This window comes from Mustela nigripes, chromosome 18 (genome assembly GCF_022355385.1).
Source record: "Mustela nigripes isolate SB6536 chromosome 18, MUSNIG.SB6536, whole genome shotgun sequence".
Classification (NCBI taxonomy): Eukaryota; Metazoa; Chordata; class Mammalia; order Carnivora; family Mustelidae; genus Mustela; species Mustela nigripes.
In genome coordinates this window covers 31,144,441-31,154,456 of record NC_081574.1, presented here as the reverse complement: position 1 = coordinate 31,154,456, position 10,016 = coordinate 31,144,441, and the positions used below count along the sequence as shown (strand labels likewise).

Sequence of the window (10,016 nt, the reverse complement as noted above, 5' to 3'; positions counted from 1 at the left end):
AACATTCCTGAACTTCACAAAATCTATCTATGAAAGACCCACAGCAAATATCTTCCTCAATGGGAAAAAGCTTGCAACCTTCCCACTGAGATCAGGAACACGACAAGGATACCCACTCTCACCACTCTTGTTCAATATAGTATTAGAAGTCATAGCAACAGCAATCAGACAACAAAGAGAAATAAAAGGTATCCAAATTGGCAATGAAGAAGTCAACCTCTCTCTCTTCACAGATGACATGATTCTTTATATGGAAAACCCAAAAGACTCCACCCCCAAACTGTTAGAACTCATACAGCAATTCAGTAATGTGGCAGGATATAAAGTAAATGTACAGAAATCAGTGGCTTTTTTATACACCAACAATGAAAATATAGAAAGGGAAAATATAGAAAGAGGTAAAGGATCTGTACTGCCTATGTTCTCCTCTAGGATTCTGATGGATTCCTGTCTCACATTGAGGTCTTTTATCCATTTTGAGTTTATCTTTGTGTATGGTGTAAGAGAATGGTTGAGTTTCATTCTTTTACATATAGCTGTCCAGTTTTCCCAGCACCACTTATTGAAGAGACTGTCTTTTTTCCACTGGATATTTTTTCCTGTTTTGTCGAAGATTATTTGACCATAGAGTTGAGGGTCCATATCTGGGCTCTCTACTCTGTTCCACTGGTCTATGTGTCTGTTTTTATGCCAGTACCATGCTGTCTTGGTGATCACAGCTTTGTAATAAAGCTTTAAATCAGGTAATGTGATGCCCCCAGTTTTATTTTTGTTTTTCAACGTTTCCTTAGTGATTCAGGGTCTCTTCTGATTACATACAAATTTCTGGATTATTTGATCCAGCTCTTTGAAGAATACTGGTGGAATTTTGATCAGAATGGCATTAAAAGTATAGAATGCTCTAGGCAGTATACACATTTTAACATTGTTTATTCTCCCAATCCAAGAGCATGGAATGTTCTTCCTTCTTTTTGTGTCTTCTTCAATTTCCTTCATGAGTGTTCTGTAGTTCCTCAAGTACAGATCCTTTACCTATTTGGTTAGGTCGCCAAACTATGGAAAGAACCAAGATGCCCTTCAACAGACGAATGGATAAGGAAAATGTGGTCCATATACACTATGGAGTATTATGCCTCCATCAGAAAGGATGAATACCCAACTTTTGTAGCAACATGGACGGGACTGGAAGAGATTATGCTGAGAGAAATAAGACAAGCAGAGAGAGTCAATTATCATATGGTTTCACTTATTTGGGGAGCATAACAAATAGCATGGAGGACATGGGGAGTTAGAGAGGAGAAGGGAGTTGGGGGAAATTGGAAGGGGAGGTGAACCATGAGATACTACGGACTCTGAAAAATAATCTGAGGGGTTTGGAGTGGCGGGGGGGGGGGGGTTAGGGTACCAGGTGGTGGGTATTATAGAGGGCACACGGATTGCATGGAGCACTGGGTGTGGTGAGAAAATAATGAATACTGTTATGCTGAAAATAAATAAATTTAATTAAAAAAAGTAAAAATCCCATATATTCCAACAATCCCACCTCTGGATATATACCCAAAGGAAGTAAAATGATATGAAATAAAATCTGAAGCTATACTTTACTCTTGTAATCATTATTGCAGTGTGACTCATAATGGATAAAATATGGAAATTAATTTTACATGTTCATTGACAGATAAATGGAAAAATGAAATAAGAGCAACATTTATGAATGTGGAGGACATTAAGAGAAGTGAAATAAGCCAAACACAGAAAGAGAAACACTTACAATAATTACAATTGTATATGAAATCTAATAGTCCATCTTTAAAAGTAAAGAGTAGAATGGCAATTGTCAGTGACTGAAGGCAGGGGAAATGGGAAGATGTGGGTAAAATGCTAAGTTTCCAGTGTACATGTTGAATAAATTCTATTTAGAGCAATTTATATATAGTTAAAAAAATTGTATATTGGAAATTTTCTGTTACTTTAGATCTCACCAGTTGGTAGTGTTCTTACACACACACACACACACACACACACACACACATGCGTGCACGCTAAGTGAATTGGTGGATATGCACTTTGTAGTCATTATTGGAAAGTGTAAGTATTTTAAATAAAACTGTGAACCATATAGATATATATACACACACGTGTGTGTGTGTGTGTGTGTGTGTGTGTGTGTATATATATATATATATATATATATATATATATAACACTTTTGTCACTTATTCCTAAATAAATCTGAAGAAAAAAAACAGAAAAAACATGACAAGACTGAATTGTATAATTTATACTGGATATGTCAAATCTGAGTGGCATGAGTGACCCATGCCCACTAATTGTGACATTTTTTACTATATTCACTATTGCCACTAAAATCAACATAGTTAACCTTCATACATTTTTATCCATACACATATCATCTTTGGATTTCTCAGGGACATTGTTCCCCAAAAGTTTCAAAACACTCATTGATTTTCACAAAACATCCTACTTTGCTATCACAGATGTAACTATTACTGCACTGGAAATTTAGTAACAGGCAAATAAATTTTTATTTTATGTTAAGAAAAATAAAGCTGTCATCATCAAGACAGTATGTTACTGGCACAAAAACGGACACACAGATCAATGGAATGGAATAGTGAGCCCAGAAATGGACCCTCAACTCTATGGCCAACTAATCTTTGACAAAGCAGGAAAGAATGTCCAATGGAAAAAAGAGTCTCTTCAACAAATGGTGTTGGGAGAACTGGATAGCCACCTAGCAGAACAATGAAACTGGACCATTTCCTTACACCACACACAAAAATAGACTAAAAATGGATGAAGGACCTCAATGTGAGAAAGGAATCCATCAAAATCCTTGAGAAGAACACAGGCAGCAACCTCTTCGACCTCAGCCACAGCAACTTCTTCCTAGAAACATTGCCAAAGGCAAGGGAAGTAAGGGCAAAAATGAACTATTGAGACTTCATCAAGATCAAAAGCTTTTGAACAGCAAAGGAAACAGTCAACAAAACCAAAAGACAACTGACAGAATGGGAGAAGATATTTGCAAATGACATATGAGATAAAAGGCTAATATCCAAAATCTATAAAGAGCTTATCAAACTCAACACCCAAAGAACAAATAATCCAATCAAGAAATGGGCACAGGACATGAACAGACATTTCTGCAAAGAAGACATCCAGATGGCCAACAGACACATGAAAAAAGTGTTCCACATCACTCGGCATCAGGGAAATAGAAATCAAATCAATAATGAGATATCACCTCACACCAGTCAGAATGGCTAAATTTAACCAGTCAGGAAATGACAGATGCTGGAGAGGATGTGGAGAAAGGGGAACCCTCCTATACCATTGGTGGGAATGCAAGCTGGTGCAGCCATTCTGGAAAACAGCATGAAGGTTCCTCAAAAAGTTGAAAATAGAGCTCCTCTATGACCCAACAATCACACTACTGGGTATTTACCCTAAAGATACAAATGTAGTGATCTGAAGGGGCATATGCACCTGAATGTTTATAGCAGCAATGTCCACAATAGCCAAACTATGGAAAGAACCTAGATGTCCATCAACAGACGAATGGATAAAGAAGAAGTGGTATATATACACAAGAGAATACTATGCAGCCATCAAAAGAAATGAAATCTTGCCTTTTGCGATGATGTGGATGGAACTAGAGGGTATTATGCTGGGTGAAATAAGTCAAGCAGAGAAATACAATTATATGATCACCCTGATATGAGAATGTTGAGAGGCAATGTGGAGGGGGGGAATGTCGGGGGGTAGGAAAGGAATAAATGAAACATGATGGGATTGGGAGGGACACATACCATAATCGACTTTAATCTCACAAAACAAACTGAGAGTTGCTGAGGGGAGGGGGTGTAGGGAGAGGGTGGACATTGGGGAAGGTATGTGCTATGGTATCCATGTTAGGGGCACCTGAGTGGCTCAGTTGGTAAGTATCTGCCTTTGGCTCAGTTCATGATCCCTGGATCCTGGGATGGAGCCCTGCATTGGGCTCCCTGCTCAGCAGGAAGCATGCTTTTCTCTCTCCTGCTGCCCTTGCTTGTGTTCCCTCTCTCACTGCATCTTTCTCTGTCAAATAAATAAAATCTTTTAAAAAATAAATATCATAGAACCATCTATGGATTCAATGCAGTCCTTATCAAAATTTCAATGACATTATGTTACATAAATAGAAAAAAAAAAGTTCTAAAATTTTTTGGAACCACAAAAGATCCTGAACCAAAACCACTCTTGAGAAAGAAGAACAAACCTGAAGGCATCACATATCCTGACTTCAAACCATATTACCAAGCTATGGTAATCAAAGCAGTATGATACTGACATACAAATAGATACATAGATCAACAAAAACAGAATTGGGAACTTAGAAACAAACCCTCATGTATATTTTCAACTAATACTTGAAAAGAGAGCCAAGAACATTCACTGAGGAATGGATAGTCTTGGGGCGCCTGGGTGGCTCAGTGGGTTAAGCCTCTGTCTTCGGCTTAGATCACGATCTGGGCCCTGGGATCGAGCCTTAAATTGGGCTCTCTTCTAGGCAGGGAGCCTGCTTCCTCCTCTCTCTCTGCCTGCCTCTCTGCCTACTTGTGATCTCTTTCTGCCAAACAAACAAACAAATAAATAAATAAATGAAATCTTTTTTTTTTTAAAAAAGGAAAGGTAGTCTTTTTAATAGATGAATCTGGGAAAACTGGATAACCACATGTTTATACGAATCATGGGCAGCACTGTACTTCAACAATCTGACTTCTGTCTTCTCATCACATAAGGGATGACTAGAGCTTCCTGGGTCCACCAGCTAGTCAAATGGTTTTAGAACCATCATTGAGATTGGGGACAGAATACATTGACCTACCCAGAGAAAATATTGGTCATCTGTCACCTGAAGCATCTTGGTGGTGTATAGAAAGATATGTCATTATATTTCATTTACAAATGAGTGGCAATCACCACCCTATTTGATATATATTTTTAGTTGCTTTTTAAAATAGTTTTATCACACTGATAATATGCCTGACCCAAATTAGTCCTTGTAGTACTTGTGGTTATTTCTAAGACCTTAGCACAGTTCATCTTGGATTGTCCTGGGATTTTCTAGGAAAGTCCAGGTTTCTATGGAAGGCAGAGCTTATATTTATCTTGTACTTCAGCACATGGGAAGATCAAGCTTTGATTCCTGGCACTGGTTGGATACTGTGTTGATAGATGCAAAAAAAAAAAAAAACCACAAACAAAACACCTTGTTTTTTATTTATATGATCTTCAGAAACATATCTCAAACATGTTATTTTCTTTGCCTATAATTAGGGAGTAATATCTCTCGGTCACGTCACAGAGCTATAATGACTCAGCGGAGATAATGTTAGAAACAAAATCCTGGAAATTATGTAGTGTCAACTTAGTGAGAAAGACAGGAGAGAAGTGACCTCTACAAAATGTCATACTTTACAAACAACCTTATTTAATTTTTATAATAATCCTTTTAGGAAGGGGGGGATTCAGATACATGGATTTGTTTTTCAGGTAGACATTCCAGATTAGCTGAATAATTTCACATATAGATAGTAGGAGAATGAGCATTTTAACCCTATGCTATGTAAGTCCTTATGGGTCCTGCTGCTTTTGTTTCTCTTTTCTATAAAGATGGGATCCAGTGTTATTTAAAGAAAAAAAAATGTATCTGGCTAAATCTTTTCAACACTTTATACCTTTTCCAGATGTATCCTGATAAAAAGAGAAACATAACAGACACAGCCAATTCTTGTACAATCAATGAGCCAACCTAACAAAGTAGAAATAGTATTAGGTGGAGAGAGTTTAAAAATAAAAACAAAAACAAACCAGTGACCCTTTCAAGGCTACTTGTATGAACTTGAGCAAGTTACTCTGATTTTTTTTTTTTTTTTTAAGAAACTTCTCTGTACAATTCATTGTAGTTGGAACTGAGACTAGAAAGACAATGAAGGCACTGGCCCTGAAGACATGGGTGGGCAGCCAACAATTTAAAAAATACTGTTAGCAGTGTATCCTAAGAACAATGTCCTATGGACTTGCAGCACTGAGTTGCTGCTTAGGTGTGTAGAAGCTGGTGTCATGGAAGAAAGCCAGCTAGAATTTCCAGGTAGAGATAGAAAAGTGAGTCACTAGAAAATGGGATGCACTGGGAGAGCCGAGACACACCTCTCCGGACCTCACTTCCTTCATCTGTAAAATGAGAGTTGACATCATCATCTCTAAATCCCTATTACACTTTAGTATTCCAAGATTTTGTTTTTATTTCTGTGAATTCTGCTTCTTGTGTTCCCCTACTTGTGTCAAAGAAAGCCAAGTGCATGAAGTAACCCGCTCTTCTGTAAAAATAATACAATTAAATTTTAATATGAGCAATTTGCTGACAGGTTTATTTACACGGAGCTGCAAGCTTTTGAGAAATATTAAAAACAGGTTACTTGAAGGCAAAGTCTTCTTTTAAGAAGGAGCGATTTCATCCCTGAGCACATTTGATTCTTTCATAGGCACTGAAACAGCAGGGGCTGGTATTTCCACTGAATTGTAAAAGGGTTAAGTGTCAGACATGATGTATTTCTCGGGAATGTCATTGAAAATGGACCAGGCCACTGCCCTTAGTGCAAGGCTCATTATTAGCCATCAAAGAAATAGCTCTGACATTCAGTCACCTCACTATTCTTTAAGGGGAAGGATCACTTTGGGCAAATAGAAAGCAACTTGTAAGTACTTATTTTAAGAAATTGCTCCCATAGATCCTAATGGATACCTTCTGTAAATGTTGGTTAAGCAGTTAATCAATTCAGAAGCCAGAAATATTCCCCATTTTGTTTTATCTTAGATTCCAAAAGAAAGAGGAGCTGGTGGTTAATAAGAACCAAAACATCATCTTGCTAATTCACAGAGGCAGGCAGGGTTTGAAAGTTTAACTAATTACAAGATCCACTTCTTTATTTTTTTATTCTTTGGCTAAGATTAATGTGTTTATTTTATTTATTTAGTTAGTAAGTTAGTTAGGCACCATACAGTACATCAACAAGGTCCACTTCTTCTTTTTTTAAAAGAGTTTCAAAAATGGTTTGGTTCTCCTAACTACCAGTATCAGAGGACTTTGTTTAGTGGGTTGCATAAACTGGTTTATTAAAGTGTTTGGGAAAATAGAATTTTTTAAAAAACTGGTATTTTGTTCATAATGTAATAGTTCCACTCATCCATTTTACCATGAAACATTTATAGAATATCAATTTCACATTTAATTTTTTGCATTAGGTCTTTTTTTTTTTTATATATGCATGATTATGTGGAGTAGAGAATAAATTCAGCCACATGATATACAGTTATTTAGCAATGGACTGAACTATCAGAGGTTTCCTCTTGGGACTTAGACCTCAGGCTGGTCAAAAGTGGAACTTTAGGGGACTCGATAGCAGTGACACTGAAACTATACCAAAATATATTGGTATGCGTTTCCTTAAGTAAAGAAGAGAATCATGAGCGACATGCACCTCTGGGATTTCCAGGCCACAATTAGAAAGGAGCAAAGCTATCATCTTGAGACTGAAGATCATTTTACCTTCCAGAACTATCTTGGTTAGTGGAAATGGGTAAGATACTGACCACTAGAATGAATGGATCTATGATATTAGGAAACTCCATTTTCCTAGAAACTTGTTCTTAAGTCCTTTTTCTAGTCATCAAAAACTAGACTTATGCTTTGGTGAGTGCTGTGAAGTGTGTAAACCTGGTGATTCACAGACCTGTACCCCTGGGGATAAAAATATATGTTTATAAAAAATTAAAAATTAAAAAAAAAAAAAAAACTAGACTTATGAGGCGCTTGGGTAGCTCAGTTGGTTAAGTGAGTACCTTTGGCTTGGGTCATGATCCTGGAGTCCTGGGATTGAGTCCTGCTCTGGGCTCCCTGCTCAGCAGGGAGTCTGCTTCTCCCTTTGACCTCCTCCCTTCTCATGCTCTCCCTCTCTTTCATTCTCTCTCTCAAATAAATAAATAAAATCTTAGAACAACAACAACAACAACAACAACAACAACAGCAAAAAACCAACAAAAAAACCCTAGACTTGCTTCTCACTGTAGGGACAGTGTCCCTAGCAAGTCCTAGCACAGGCACTGGAGATAGATGCATCATGGGCTGGGGGTAAACTTTCCTGTTCATCTATCTTTCCTTCTCCGGCTCTCCTCTGAACATAATTGCAAATTGGTATTCAGCAGAGCCCTAGCCATGGTTATTCCTAAGTAATGGGCTCTGTAGACTTGGTGATTCACAGGAGGTGTTTTCCAAAGTGTGGTCCTTGGAGCATCTGCATAGGAATCAGCTGAGTCATTGTCAAAAATTTAGACTTCTGGGTTCAGGAGCGGCTGGCATTGTCGGGTGTGGGTGTCTTGGCGTTTGAGTGAGTCGACGTGATTGCATTCAGTGTCCTTCACTCGCTAACAGGTCAGAATGCAGATTTTCGTGAAGACCCTGACCGGCAAGACCATCACCCTGGAGGTGGAGCCCAGTGACACCATCGAGAATGTGAAGGCCAAGATCCAAGACAAAGAGGGCATCCCCCCTGACCAGCAGAGGCTTATCTTTGCTGGCAAGCAGCTGTAAGATGGCCGCACTCTTTCTGATTACAACATCCAGAAAGAGTCCACCCTGCACTGGTCCTGCGCCCGAGGGGTGGCATGCAGATCTTCGTGAAGACCCTGACTGGCAAGACCATCACCCTGGAGGTGGAGCCTAGTGACACCATTGAAAATGTAAAGGCAAAGATCCAAGATAAGGAGGGCATCCCCCCGACCAGCAAAGGCTTATCTTTGCCGGCAAGCAGCTAGAAGATGGCCGCACTCTTTCTGATTACAACATCCAGAAAGAGTCAACTCTCCACCTGGTTCTCCGTCTGAGGGGTGGCTGTTAATTCTTCAGTTTTGAATTCATAGTGCCCAATGATGGCATTGCTCTGCACTATAGCCATTTTGCCCCAATTTAAGTTTAGAAATTACCAGTTTCAGTAATAACTGAGTCACTGGTTTTCTCAATAGCTGTTCAAAATGTTAATAAAAGTTTCATTGCATGGTAAAAAAAAAAAAAAAATTTAGACTTCTGGACCCCACCCAAAATTACTGGAAGTGATCCCAGCCATTGGTATAAAAGTATTGCCTCGCCAAGGGATTCTTATATTAAAATGTTTGGGAATCCCTAAACTAGACCAATGATGGAAGAGCCTAATAGATAAGGAAATTGCAGATTATAAAACCTCCTGAGATGATACATTTATTCCCCTCCCCGTGAAAGTGATGGATAATCCTCTAAAATTGCTAGAAAAAAAATGCCAAATTGATGAAAAGGGGCTATTACTGCAGAAGCTAAAGGCTCCCAACAAGGGCTATGACACCTAGGAAATTCGCAAATTCTAGTACAAGGTTTGTAGTCTCCTGGAGCTGCAACTTTCAGGTACAGGGAGTGACACATTGTTCCACAAGTAGTCTGTCCAGAATTTCAGTCTCCAAATTTGTCAAAAGCATTTTGACTTCTTCGGTAAAAGGAAAGAAAAGTGAATCACATAGCTGAGTAGCCTCCAACTGGGAACATTTTTTATGGATCTATTAGTTAACACTGTCTCCTTTATCCCAGCCTGGATACTAAACTTTATGTTCACCTGTTAGTAGTAAAGTATTCTAGATATCCTGCAATGATTTTGACTCATCTGCTTAACACTTCTAGATGTAAGAGCCAGAACAATCATGAGCATTTCTCCCTGCAGGGTCACTGATTTGTTTCCTACTGCTTAGAATGTAGGAAATTTTGTTTTGCCTTTATGTGACGTGGGAGCCTGGAAGCACTGCCAAGTCTCAACACTTAGCTACTGGGCACTTGCCATGTCCTCATACAACCATTTATTCCAGATGATTTTCCTTCTGCTTCCTTATTACTTCTGCCCCTTTAAATCTGATCATTTTTATTTTACCTC

At 38.5% G+C, this 10,016-nt stretch overlaps 1 pseudogene; it reads left to right on the top strand.

Annotated features, from left to right (window-relative positions):
* The first annotated feature begins 8,407 nt into the window (after positions 1-8,407).
* Positions 8,408-9,139, top strand: LOC132006311 (polyubiquitin-like; annotated as a pseudogene).
* The last annotated feature ends 877 nt before the right edge of the window (positions 9,140-10,016 follow it).